This window comes from Balaenoptera physalus (genome assembly GCF_965194825.1).
Source record: "Balaenoptera physalus genome assembly, chromosome: 8".
NCBI classification, from domain to species: Eukaryota; Metazoa; Chordata; class Mammalia; order Artiodactyla; family Balaenopteridae; genus Balaenoptera; species Balaenoptera physalus.
Genome location: NC_138887.1, coordinates 58219078 through 58227976, shown reverse-complemented (window position 1 = coordinate 58227976; position 8899 = coordinate 58219078).

Genomic DNA, 8899 nt, shown 5'->3' with positions numbered 1-8899 from the left:
TGGGTCATAGGTAGAGTTTGTTTAACTTTATGAAAAGCTGCCAGATAGCTCTCCAAAGAATTTATTTTTGCATTTGCATTAGCAATTTATGAACATTTTAGCTGCTCCATATGAGAGTCCTATGTACAACAGTTTCCACAATGTTAGCAGCTTACATTAGTAAGGTAAATTTGTTACAGTGAATGAACTAATATTGATACATTTGGTATTCACAGGTTTTTTTGTTTTTGTTTTACATTTTAGCCCTTCAAGTGGATGGAAAACTGTGTATCATTGTAGGTTTGATCTGTGATTCCAAATGACTAATGATTTTCATTGCCTTTTCATTTTTTAACTGTCTATTCCTATGTATTCTTTTGCAAGGTGTCTGCCACATCTTTCGCCCATTTTTAAGTTGGATTATTTGTCTTTTTACTATTGATTTGTTAAAGTTTCTGTATATTCTGAACATGAGTCTTTTGTCAGATAATTGTGTTATATTTTCCCAGTCTGTAACCTGCCTATTTGATGGTGTAATTGATAAGCAGAAATTCTTAATTTTGATAAAGATCAACGAATGCATCAATATTTGCCTGTTGTCATTAGTAATTTTTGTGTCCTCCTAATAAATCTTTTCCTACCCTGTTAGGTAGAAGACAGTACAGAGAATTTCCATGTACCCTACACCTAGTTTCCCCAATTATTAACAGCTAACATAAACATGGTATATTTGTTACAATTAATGAACAAATATTGATACATTGCCCATACTTTATTCTGATTCCCTCAGTCTCTACCTAACATACATTTTCTGTTTCATCATCCCATCCAGGATGCAACATTACATTTAATTGTCCTCTTGTCTGTGAGTTCCTGACTTCCATTGTTTTCAATGATTTTCACAGTTTTGAGGAGTAACAATAAGGTATTTTGTAAGATGCCCCTCACTTGGGATTTGTCTACTGTTTTTCTCATGACTAGACTAGGTGTGATGGTTTATTTTATGAGTAAGCTTGGCTGGGCCACAGTGCCAATATTTGGTCAAACATTATGTTGGCTGTTTCTGTGAGGCCATTTGTAGGTTAAATTTATATTTAAATCCGTGGACTTTGAGTAAAGCAGATTGTCCTCCATAATATAGGTGGGCCTCTTGCAATCAACTGAAGAACTTAATAGAATAAAAGACTGACCAACAAGGACCTACTGTATAGCACAGGGAACTCTTCTCGATATTATCTAACTACCTAAATGGAAAAAGAATTTGAAAAAGAATAGATACAGTATAACAGAATCACTTTGCTGTACGCCTCAAACTAACACATTGTTAATCAACTATACTCCAATATAAAATAAAAGTTAAAAAAAAAAAAAGACTGATCTCCCCAGAGCAAGAGGGAATTTGGCCAGCAGATGGACTTCAGACTTGAACTGCAACACTGGCTCTTCCTGGGTTTCCAACTCTGTTTTTCTATATCGATACTGATGTGGATATAGATATCACTGTTGAAATAGATATAGATAAAGAGCAATACACCTTGTTGGTTTTGCTTCTCTGGAGAACCCTGGCCAATACACTGGAGTTATAGGTTTTCAGGAGAAAGACTCCAAAATTGAAGTGCCATTCTTAGCCCACTATATCAAGGGTACATGCTATCCTCATGACTTATCACCATTGATGTTAACCTGATCACCTGGCTGAGATAGTATGGGTCAGATTTCTCAACTGCAGACTTAGTATTTTTCCCCCTTTCCATACTGTTCTCTTTGGGAGGAAGTCACCATATGCAGCCCACAGTTAAGGAGTAGGAAATTATGTTCCACCTCCTTGAGGGAAGAATTTCTATGTAAGTTATTTCAAATTCTTCTACAAAGGTTGTCTATTTCCCACATTTATTTATTTATTCAGTCATTAATTTATATCTGTAGGAACTCAGAGATGTGTCCTTTATAATTTAGGTTATCCTCATATACCACTTTATTTATATTGTTGCTCAAAGTGTACAAGCTTTGGTTATTGGGAACTTTTTCACTGGCTCTTGTGTCCCCTTGATATATCTCCATTATTGTGGGTTGCTATGACTTCGTGTGTTTTTGTTGGTTTGCTTAAGCAATTCCTTACTTTCCAGTACTACAAGATTCTCCAGGCTCATCTTATATATTTCTTGGTCTAGAATAATCCCTTTCTCTAAGGATCCCTGGTTTCTTTTATTAAGAAATGGTATTAGAAATCAAGGTCTGGGTACTAGGTATGCCCATTGCTACTCCCCAGTAGCATGTCATTGCTTCCATGCCCTCACAACTGACAGAGAAAGGAAATCTATGTGTGTATACTAACCTGTGTATATACAAAAATCTATAGATATTTTTGTAAGTTACTATCTGTATCTCTATTAAGCTAAACATGAGTTCAGTTGGACTCAGTTCCAACTGTAATTCATTACTGCATTGATTACTATAGCCTCTTACCTTGCATATCTGTAACCTCCCACTCCAACAATGAAAAACTTGGATCTACCTGTCTGCCATCCATTCACTTAATTGTTCAGTTCCCATATATATGTATATGGTGGTATCAGAATTGGTCATCTGTAGCTCCACATGAAACAACTTTATGAACTCTATTATGGCGCTTATGTACATTTTCTTTTGCCTTTAGACTTAAAGACTTCATTCATTTCCAAAATTACTTAGGTCAGTATCTTTTTCCCCCAGTACCTTCAGCAAGGTTGTTTCATATGTTTATAATAAAGTTAGATTATTTTGTCTTATTTTGTCTGTATCAATGCTGGGATCCCACAACCTGATAAATTATTTTTTAATTTACATACATTTAGGCTCAGACTTTATATTGTAAAGTTCTGTGGGTTTTCACAATGCATAGTGTCATGTGTTCACTATTATACAGAATAGTTTTAACATCCTAAAAATATCCCCTGTGCTTTACCTCTTCAACCCTCTTTCTCTCCCCCTGAAACCCTGACAACCACTGATCTTTATACTTCATATAAAACCTACCTCACTACTATCCATTTAATTTTGCCTTTTTCCAGAATGTCATGAAATTGGAATCATACAGTACGTAGCCTTTTCAGACTGGCTTATTATTATTTTTCCTATATAAACATCCAGCTGTTCCAGAACCATGTATTTAAAATGGTATTTATTTAAAAGACTGTTTCTTTCACTACTGAGTTGACTTCATGGTAAATTAATTGGCCATATATGCATGGGTCTACCTACAAACACACAGAAATCTGTAACACACAGATTTCTCTATTCCTTTATGTGTCAATTTGGTTAGCTGAATTTTTCAAGAAATTAATTCCTTTGTTTAAGCTATTAAATTTATTAACACTAAGCAGAGCTTCTCAATTTTAACATTATAGGTATTTTGGGGTGGACAGGTCTTTGTAATGGGAGGATGTTCTGTGTCTTGTAGGATATTTAGTAGTATCCTTAGCCTATATCCGTAAGATGCCAATAATACTTCTCGCCCCAGGCTGTGATAACCAAACTATTTCCAGATATTGCCAAATTTCTCCTCTGGGGAAAAAAAATGTCCCCAGTTGAGAACCACTGGCACAAAGTTATTCATAATATCCCTTTATTATGTCTTTAATGTTTGTAAGATCTGTAATGATGTCACTTGTTTTTTAATGATACCGGTAATTTATATTTTCTCCATATTGTCTTTGTTATGGGTTTATCAAATTTATTAACCATTTCCAAGAACTGACTTTCGACCTTATTTTCTCTTGTTTATCTTTTTTATTTGGCCTCACTGCACGGCTTATGGGATTTTAGTTCCCTGACCAGGGATCGAACCTGGGACCTCAGCAGTGAGAGTGCAAAGTCCTAACTACTGGACCACAAGGGAATTCCCTTGTTTATCTTCTATTTCATTAATTTCTGCTTATCTACGTATTATTTCCTTTCTTCTTCCTAAATTTTGTCTTTTATTTCTTCATGTGGAAGCTTAGCTAATTCACTGTATATCTTTCTTTTCTAATATAGGCAATTAATGTTATAAATTTCCGTTTTATTCGTGTTTTGGATGCATCCCACAAATTTTGATATATTGTGTTCTCACTATAAAGTTCAAAATATTTCTCATTTTTCCTTGTGATTTCTCCTGTGATTCATGGGTTATTCAGAAGTGAGTCACTTAATTTCTAAATATTTTGGCATTTTCAAGATATTTTTCAGTTACTGATTTCTAATCTGTGATCATAGAACATATACTCTATGTTTCTGATCTTGTGAAATTTATTGAGACTTTTTAAGATGCTAGCATATGATTGGTCAGTGATTGGTCTTACTGAATGTTCTTTGTGAAATTGAAAGGAATTTGTACTTTTAGTTGATGGGTATCACATTCTATTAACTCCATTAGGTCAAGTTAGTACATAGTGTTATTCAAATCTTCTATATTTTTCCTGATTTTCTGTGTATATTCTATTCATTATTTATTGTACATTTATCTATTTCTCCATCTAATTCTGTCAAATATTGCTTTGTGGCTTCAAGGCTCTATTAGTAGCTGCATGCATATTTAGAACCATTATATCTTCTTAAACAATGAAGACTTTTACCACTATGAATATGCTTCTGTATCTCTGGAAATACTCTTTGCCTTGAAGTCTTATTTTTCTGATATTATTATGGTGATACTATCATTCTTATGCTTATTGTTTTCATGGTATATTTTCCATTTTACTTTATATATCTTCAATTTGTAAAGTTTACCTTCAAATGATAAATTACTACTTAAAGAAAAATACAAGAACACTGCAACACTATAATCCTATTTATATTCCCTCCTGTACTTTGTGCCCTTGTTGACATATATTTTACTTCTACATACATTATAACCCAAAATATATTGCTACCATATTCATTTTAGTCAATAATCTTTTAAAGCTATGTATAGCTATAGATAAATGATATATGGGATACATATAAAATAAGTATAATAGAAAATATTTCTATATGTTTATTCATGTATCAGGACTCTCATCTTATATCATTTCACATTAGCCTGAAGAACTTCTAGAATTTCTGCTAGAGATGTTCTGGAGCTGAATTTGCTCAGCTTTTGTCTGTCTGAAAATAGCTTTATTTTGGCTGAAATATTTGGGGTTTTTTTGCTAGATATAGAATTTAAATCGATATATGTTGTTTATATTCTTAGAACACTTCAAAAATTCCATTCCATTTTCTATGGCTTCTGTTGTTTTTGATATAAAAAAATCACTAGTGATTAATTTTTTTTAATCATTATTCCCCTACATGTAATGTGTATCTTTTCTCTGTGACTGGTTTTAAGATTTTTTTTTGCTATATTCTCTAGGTTTCTTTTTCTTTCAATTTTATGCTCTTTAGGATTCACTGAGCTTGCTGAATACGTGGATTGACATCGTCAGTTGTTTTGGAGATTTCTCAGTTTAATCTCTCTTCAAATACTTCTTCTGTCCCCTTCTTTTTTCTTCTCCTTGGATTCCAAGTACATGTATGCTAGACCATTTGATACTGTCCTGCAGATATCAGATACTCTTTTCCATCTGTCCCTCCCCCTCCCCCATTTTTTTGCTTTTTATATTTGGTTTGTATAATTTCTATTGACCTGTCTCAAGTTTATGAATTCCTTCTTCTGCTATGTCCTGTTTGCTAATAATCCTACCAGGTGGACTTTTTATGTCTGATATTTTATTTTATTTCTATCATTTTCATTTGTGTTTTTTTTAAACAGTTCCCATCTCTTTGCCAAAATACCCTGTCTATTCATGCATGTTGTACACTTTTCCTACAGATTCTATAACATTTACTATAGTAATTTTAAAGTCCCTTTCAGATAATTCCAATATGTGGGCCATTTCTGTGTTTGCCTCTATTAACTATTTTCTCTTTTGACCATGGCTCACATTTTCTTGTGCCTTCACATATCTGATAATTCTTATTGTATGCTAGATATTGTACAAAAGAAAACAGTAAATAATATTTACCCTAAAAAATATCTTTCCACTTTTTCTATTAGGCTTCTTGTTTGGAAGGCTGAGTCAATTGAATCTTTAGATTTGCTGAGTCTGGGCTTTGTTGAAGTTAATTAGAATCAGTTCACCATGTCCTTCAAATGTGCTTGGGTTTTTAGCACTGGCAAAACTCTGGAGATGACTTTGTACCTGACAGCCCATCCACCAAACTGTTACTCTCTTAGCTCAGAAGCTTAGCTTCCAGCATGTCCATGGGTTGTGCTTTTTACTCCCCCAGTCTTGTCTGTCTTTCTGTGCTTCACTAGAACTCTTTCCATCCTGCTGCCCTGCCCCCAGCCTTCAGAGCATTGTTGGGATGCAACTGAAGAAGGCCTGGCATCCTTAAAGGGATTTTTTTCCAGTAATCCTGCCTTACTCCCTGCCTTTCACATACTACTTTTGAGTACTTAGTTCAGGCCTTGGGAAAGAGTTAGAGGGTGGGTGCAGACTCCCTCTAGGATTGGAGTGCCATGAGATTATAATCTATCATTCCAGCCTACACACAGCCATTAAACATTTGGCTGGTCTCCCTTTACCCCTGTTTGTGGTGCATTCATGTAATAAAAAAGCTACTTGAGGTACCATAAATACCATAAACTGTTCTGTAAGAAATGAAAGCAGCTGTCACTCTCTTCTCTCCTAGGAAGTTCTTATTACCTTTTGGATTTAAGTTTGTTAAAGTTTACTTGTGTCTTAAGCTAAGTATTTTTTAACTTTTTTTTCCCCCTAGGGGAGGAAAACATGGAAGTTTATTTTACATAACCGAATTTTTGTGAAGTGCAGTAAGTCTCTTACTGCTTTGTAAATCTTGATTGGATTCTGTATTTTTATTTTACAACCGTTTCAAAACACCTCCTCAAGAGTTCTCTTTTCAGCAGTAGTGATGATCACTACTAAAGGAGTGAAATACTTCCTTCTTTCTCACCTAACCAGTTAACTATGCTTGTTCTCCCTTGCATTCATGTAGTAAAAAGTACTTCATGCCCTTGTGACTGTTATTATCTGGCCTTGTTTCTCATTCCTCGAGTCTCTGACTCTGGTCATATTTTCCTTCTTCTTTACCTGTGCATAGTTGGGCCTCCCGATACTTTGAGAACAGTTCTGACCTTGGTTTATTATTAAGCTCCATTCTTGGAGTGGTACCCACCACAGATGCGTCATTGCTCCGACATTTTGCCTGGATCCTTAACTGGCATTATGTTGGCTCTTTGTTCAGGGTTTCTCACACTGTTTTAAGGATAGCCTCTTTCAGAAACCTTTTGTTTCTTTAATACTAACCATCTCGTCTTAGCCTGAAACTGGAAAGTACTACTTCCAAGCTGGGCTGACCTTCTGGATTTGACCAATTGCCCAGCTAAACACATAAAACTTGCCTTTCATTCTCTGACTTCACTGATCTCTATAGTTATGACCTCTGAAGAAAAAGAAATCTGTCAGTTCCCCTTCCCTCCAATCACTAGAACTCCAACTTGAATAGTCTCATTGTCTCCCAAGTCACTTAGATTTGTTGTCTCACCTGAGATTGCTCCTCTGATTATTTAATAATTAAACTTATGTTATGAACACAGGAGATAGTAATTGTGATACTAATACCAGGAGAATATATTATTCTCCTAGAAAGATTTGAATATTATTCTTCTAGAAGGATTTGAATCCCAAATAATCTTCAATTTGCGAAACATATGGGGATATATTTTGAGTATAGTGGGCTTCACCTATTCCTTGACTACCAGTGTCTATTACTAATCTAATGACTATGTTGATCTACCAGCCATCTCATCAATCATCACAGAACGAAACATATAATACAAATAATGAAATTTCAAATTATGCATCCCTACTCCTTGACTACACCATTTATGTTGTTTAAGCTTAAAAATGCTTTTTTCCAAATTCCACATTTAACTCCTTCCACAGTGTCTTGGGAAACAGTCAGTGATAACCAAATCTTTCTGATTCTATTTTCCAATTATTTATAGCTATTCAACTTCTCTGTCCCCCAGGCATCAATACTTTTGTCCTGGGTCCTTCTTACACTTCTTATCTGGTCTCTCAGCCTCTAATACCTCTCCCATCTATTCCCCATGCATTTTCAGCAACAATTCCAAAATGATCTTTTAAAAATGCATATATAACCATAATTATTAGCAGTAAGGCATTACCCCTTAATGCACAGGATCCTTCATGACTAATTTTTCTCAGTTTTCATCCTAATTTTATTTTCTATTTTGTCTTCATATGCACACTATGCTCCAGTCATACAGATATTCAGAGTTAAATATACCATACTCTTTCATAGCCTGTGCACATGTTCTTTTCTTGCCTGCAACTCCATTTCCAGCTTTACTCAGTTAGCTCCTCCTCAAGTATCTCCTCCTTCAGAAAGTCTTTGTTACTCCCTAAGTCTGAGTAAATCCAGTGCAAATCCTTATCATAGGACTTATCATATTATATTGTAATTGTACTTAACTCTCTCATCCACTTAGCTTCCGGTAATGTTCATGAATTTGATTCTAACAAAATTAAGAACTTCTGCTCTTTGAAAGACACGGTTAAGAGAATGAGAGAGAGGACAGCCACAGACTGGGGAGAAAAATTCTGCACAACACATATCAGATAAATGCTTGTATCCAGAATGTATTTTTTAAAACCCTCATAACTCAGTAAAAAGGAAACAAAATAATAACAAAAACTGGGCAAGACTTTGAACAGACACTTCACCAAATACGCTATGAGAGTGGCAAAGAAGGACTTGAAAAGATGTTCAACATCAGTAACCATTAGGGAAATGCAAATTAAAACCACAATTAGAGGTGGTGCAGTGGTTAAGAATCCCCCTACAAATGCAGGGGACATGGGTTCGAGCCCTGGTCCGGGAAGATCCCACATGC